This window comes from Myotis nattereri, assembly GCF_964212035.1.
Source record: "Myotis nattereri genome assembly, chromosome: 16".
Taxonomy (NCBI): domain Eukaryota; kingdom Metazoa; phylum Chordata; class Mammalia; order Chiroptera; family Vespertilionidae; genus Myotis; species Myotis nattereri.
In genome coordinates, this window is record NC_138091.1 from 24,812,689 (window position 1) to 24,818,573 (window position 5,885).

Genomic DNA, 5,885 nt, shown 5'->3' on the forward strand with positions numbered 1-5,885 from the left:
GGTGTGGACCCTGGAGTGCTGCTGGAGCCACCGTCTCTCTGGAATCCAGGCAACTGAAGGACTGACTGAGCAGGTAGCCAGCTGGGGCAGGCTTATATAAAGCCCGTGGACTGTTAACCATTGACCCACCCTGGCAGTCAGAGTGTTTTTGGAGTCCGGGGGTGAGAGTAAGGAGGAGGGACTTGCAAGAGGTATAAAGATCAGGAAGACTTTGCAAGGAAAGGGAGGAGGGTGAGATCAAGGAGTAAAAGCTTCAAGTTCTTTCAAGGAGTGAGGCCCAGAGTTAACCCCTTCTGTGCGTGCTGGCTGGGAAGGGCTGCTGGGAGGAGCTGGGGAAGGAAGGGTGCCTGGGAGGTTGCTGAGCTGGCCTCCACAGGGCAAGTCCCCGAGCTGCCTCCCCAGCCCAACCTTTCCTTCCTCCTTCTATTCCTCAAAGCCAGGTTCTCTGAGAACTGTGTGTATCCAGGGCCAAGGGTAGGGCAGCATTCCTCTAGAGCGGCCCTGCCCTCCAGGAGTTTCCAGTCTAAGACTGTGGGACACCCAGGCCCGCAGCAAGCCTTCCTCTTCCTTCCAGGTGTCTAGGAAACCACGGGCCCTGACTGTCGCTTACTCACTTTGTGATGTTGAGCCACTGACTTCACTTCTCAGAATAGTCACTTCCTTGTTCTACTGTAATATCTTCCTATTCTGAGGTTCAAATTAGACAAGTTATGGTGTGTTGAGCCTTGATATGTGGTAGGTATACAACAAAGGTTAGGGTTGTGTTGTTGTTTTTAAGGGTTTTCCCTAAATTGCCATGGAAGACCAGCAAAGATTGTCTCATATTTTGGAAATAATCTCTCCATTTATTCATCATCCATCCATCCATCCACCAAACAAGTAGTTGGTGCTGATTATATATTTAGCCCCTGTGGTCGAAAGGGGCCCCATGCTGACCTGACAAGCTCAGGGGAGGCCTGCATGGCGGTCTTGCAAACTCAGAGACCTAAAGTAACCACAAAGGATGGTCTGAAATTAAACTTTAACTGAAAGTAGTTATGGCGGGCAGTTATGTCCTAGGCCAGTATCTTCACTGACAAGATCAACCTTTACCTTAACTGAGCCTATCTGTCTATCTTTTTGCATCTATGATAACATACCCTTGAAATGTCTGGGTAACTTATAACTTCCCTTTTTCTGGAGCCCCTGGATCACAACCAAATGTGCTGGGTGCCAGGACAGAGACCACAAATTCCTTCATTATCATGTTCGTTGATCCTGCACCCACCTAAGTGTGTGTCCATCATTTTACTTTTTGTCCAATCCCAGGGGTTTCCCTGCTTTGCTTTATCCCTCCTCCTTAGTCTGTCACCAATGAATTTCATGTAACCCACCTACGTCCCTCCTTTGATTGCAAATGTATAAATACAGATGTAACCCCGCCATTCTCAGAGCGTTATCTCAATTCATTGAGGTTCTGCTTCCCAGCATATGTCGACAGTTTGGCTCAAATAAACTCACAAAAGTTCTTTACAGGTTTCAGTGGTTTTTATGTTAACACCCCATTCAGTGCTAAAATGCTGCTGATAGCGTTAACATTTGTTCAGCATTTAGTACACAGTGGTTAGTGTGCCGTTGGCATTTACTCGGTAAAACCACACCATGAGTTCAGTGTTACTATTCCATTTTATGGGTTGGGAAACTGAGGCCCCGGGACGCAGAGACAGCCAGAATTCAAGCACAGCGATGCGTCGTTTGACATCGGGGATGCGTTCAGAGAAGTGTGTTGTTAGGCGATTTTGTCATTGTGTGAACATCATGGAGGTACTTACACAAACCTGGCTGGTCTAGTACAAGCTATAGCTCCTCAGCTACAAACCTGGACAGCATGTTACTGTACTGAATACCACAGGCAATTGCAATGCCTTGTGCTGTGATGTTACAATGGCTATGGCATCACTAGGAGATAGGAAATTTTCAGCTCCATTATAATCTATAATCTATGGGACCACTGTTATATGTGTGGTCTGTTGTTGATGGAAGCATCTTTTTTGCTGTTGTTATTAATCCTCACCTGAGAATATTTTTCCCATTGATTTTTAGAGAGAGTGAAAGGAAGGGAGAGAGGGAAGGGAAGAGAGTGGGGTGGGGGGTTGGAGAGAAACATCAATCTGAGAGAGACACATTGATTGGTTTACTCCTGCACACACTGGGACCAGGGCCAGGGATTGAACTTGCAACCCAGGTATATGACCTTGACCAGAATCAAACCCATGACCCTTTGGTATATGGGCCGTTGCTCTAACCACTTAGCAACACCAGCCAGGGCTTGATGGAAACCTCTTTAAGCAGCGCATGACTGTGCTTTATGAGTGCCCTGGGAGGTCCAAACCAGTGCCTGAACTCCAGGCGGAAGGAGAGTACTGGGAATGCGGAGCAAGGGCTCCTGGAGAAGGTGGCATCTAAGCTAAAACTTGAAAGTTGAGCCTAATTTGGCCATAAGGTGATGGAGGAAGGATCCCAAGCAGGCGGAGGAGTGAAACAGGCCTGGAGGATAAGGGGTGTGTGTGTGTGTGTGTGTGTGTGTGTGTGTGTGTGTGTGTGTTGGAGGTGACAGTTGGGGGTTGGAAGGAATTGCCGGTTGTCTTTCAAGCCAGAGCCTCTGCCTCTTGGTACCTTCACCCCTCCCCACCCCCAATACTGCACTCAGTAGAAGCTCAATCCATGTTTCTGTGGATTAGCAGAGTGGGATGATGTGTGTGCCAGGACAAGAAGGCAGAGTGCCAGAGCAAACGCTTCAGGAAGTAAAGAAAGCGTGGAAGCCTGGTGACGTTCAGGGAACAGGAGCTTCGGTGTGGCTGAAATGTGCGTTTGTGGGGGACAGACTGAGAGCTGATCACCACACCTCCAGGTTACGCAATGACCTGGGCTGTGATGCCAGTGAGATCTGGAGCCACCCAGGTCTGTGTGAGAGACATGCAATGCCTTCTGCAGGGTGGGCAGAGAGCTATGGGGAGATCCAGGTGGCAGGACTCCTGGCACCAGGCTGGGTGGGAAGCCACAGTGAGATAGGAAGGACTGGCCACCCCCATGCCCCCATTCAGGCTGTGGCCTCTCCACTCCCATGCCACCTACCAGCCACCCGCTAGGGGCAAAGGTGAGGAGGAGTCAGGAGGCACAGGGATAGACAATGGGTTTCAGAAACCCAAGACAATACCCCAGTTCTGTTTCACCCTGGACAAGGCCTCTCCCATGGCCTGAGGCTTTGGAGAAGCACGAAGGGGAGCATGGCTGGGCCTCCCCAGAGGAACAACATCCACTCTATGTGTAATCTGCATCCCAATTCTCCCAACTCTACACCAACCTGTGGTGCAGGCTCCCAGCAATGCAGCTACTTGCCCAGGGTCGCACAGCTTGTGGGTAACGGGGAAAACCCAGATTCACATCCAAGACTGTCTATGCTCTTTGCCTAGCTTTCCCTGGGCCCCTGTGATGGCAAAACTTGGTGTTTCCACATTAGATGGCTACTCTTTTTTTAAAAAATTGATTTCTTTACAGAGAGGAAGGGAGAGAGTTAGAAACATCGATGAGATAGAAACATCCATCAGCTGCTTCCTGCACACCCCCTACTAGGGATGTGCCAGCAACCAAGGTACATGCCCTTGACCAGAATCGAACCTGGGATCCTTCGGTCTGCAGGCCGATGCTCTATCCACTGAGCCAAACCGGTTAGGGCTGGATGGCTACTCTTTTCCTGAGACACCATCCCCACCCCCCAGCTTTGCTTCTACAGCCCCCTTCGCGGTCATAGGCCCTTGGGACCCTGGCTGATCCTCTTTTGAGGACCAATGTTGCGCTATCACATCCCCCAGCAGCAGGTGCAGTCGATGATGACTTCCTAGCAGAAGCCGTGTCCTGAGGCCGGTGGGAGGTCGCCAGCCGTCACAGAGCTTTTCCCTTGCCAGTCACAGCCAGGGCCCCACTCTGCCAGACCCTGTTCAGTGCTCCTGTTGGCCTCACCCGCTCTTCTTTCAATTAACCCTGCAAATAACCGTTCCTTTTGTCATGGCTCCTGATGGACTGTGAGCAACACGTGGCAGGTGCTGAGATCGTCCTTCCTCAGCCTTGCTTGGGGTCTTTCCTGTGCCAGGTCTCTGCACTATCTCAGGGAGGAGTCATAACCAGGAAACACCTACTGTGCACTTTGACCATTGACCCTCCTGGAGAGGGCCACCGAGAGCAGCCGAGAAAGTAGTAGGGAGAGAGATGTTCCCAGCTTCCAAGAACCGGCTTATCCTCAGAAGCAGGTGGTAGATAAACTAGAGATAGAGCCGGGGCTGAGGCCCAAAGGTAGCTTTTAGGAAGTTCAGACCTGGACACATGAGACAGGCATCAGAGAGAGGCTCCCGAGGCAACCGGGTGGAGCAGGCTTGGCCTGGAGCCCACAGGGGCACAGCCCAAGTGGTCCTGGAAAGACGAGAGGATTGGCCATAGCAGGGAGCAGGAATGAATTGTGAGACCGGGGATTGACCTACCCAGCCTAGAGGAGAGAAGACGGGGTGTAGGGATGGCTGTGAAATCTTGATTGAAGAAGAGGGCAGGAATGTTCTCATGCACAGAGGGCCACAGGGAGCAGGGCGAGGGAGGCACCCTGAGGCTGTTTACCAGGACACCTCCCCCCCCTCCCCAGGGTGAACGGTGAAAGGTGATGCATTCCCCAGCACCCGAAGCGCCCTTCTTGGGTGGCTAGCTTGCCCTGAGACCGTAGGGAGAGGTGGAAAGGGGTCCCACACAGAGCAGGAGGGCGGGCATCTTGCTCACAGCTCTGAGAATGCTGGACCCAGAATCTGACTGCAGGGTTCCTGACTGCTCCCCGCATCTGACCCTGCATCTCCAGTTGGGCCCACCCATTTTGTCTCATACCCCCCTCAGCACCTTGGAAGGTGCTCCATAGGTGCTTAAATGATCCCTACAAGACCCTCTCCTTGCCTTCCTCTTTTGCCTCAGCTCTCACCATTCCTGCCTCAATTCAGCCGTGTTCAGATCCTCACCTGGCCCTGCATTGTCTAAAATCTCTAGGAGGTGGCCATGCTCCTGCTTCCTCTTGACATGCTTTCCCTGCCCCCCTTTCCCCACTTGATTGGTTAAGTCTTGCTTATCTTTCAAGTGAACTTCCTTCGTGAGCTCTGATCACAGACTAACTCGGGCTGCCTGCTAAGTGTCCTATACAGCCACAGCACATATCACACCGCATTTCTCTCTCCTGATAACCTGCCCATACCCCCACCAGACTATCAGTTCCACTGGGACACAGTCTGTCTATATGACTGTCTGTATGCACCTCTTCAGCCTCGAGTTGATACCCAACAAAAATGTGTTGAAAGGATGGATGGATGGATGGATGGATGGATGGATGGATGGGTGGGTGGATGGGATGCCCATATGAAAATTTATAAAGTCCACATCAGAGAGTCTCCTTCCAGCATGTTCTGGAGCTGGTCCCTGGTTCTTCAGCTAGGACAGATGAGGGCCATCGATCAGGTAACAAGGCAAAGAAGTGAATAGGGAGGGGGGAGTGCTTCCGGAGAGGAACGAGGTGACCTGACTGCCACGGGAATCTGTGGCAACAGCAGCCATGGGGGCGCACCTGGCCAGGCGCTACCTGGGTGATTCCTCAGGGGAGCCAGACCCCCTGCGCATGCCCGCCTTCCCACCCATGGCTCCCCCGGGTGCAAGGAGTGCGAGATGGTGGCCACGCAGCAGCAGATGCACGACGCACAGCTGGTGGTTCAGCAGCGAGACGACTGCGCCCACTACCTTATCCTGCTGCTCAAATGCAAGCACGACAGCTTCTCCAGCTTCCTGGCCTGCAGCACGACTGGGGCTTCTGCGAGCACCTCGACTAG

The 5,885-nt window shown here is 52.1% G+C and overlaps 1 pseudogene across 1 annotated transcript; it reads left to right on the plus strand.

Annotated features, from left to right (window-relative positions):
• Window positions 1-5,614: 5,614 nt before the first annotated feature.
• LOC308532848 (NADH dehydrogenase [ubiquinone] 1 beta subcomplex subunit 7-like) lies at window positions 5,615-5,885 on the plus strand (annotated as a pseudogene). Its single transcript has one exon. The product of its transcript is annotated as an NADH dehydrogenase [ubiquinone] 1 beta subcomplex subunit 7-like (transcript).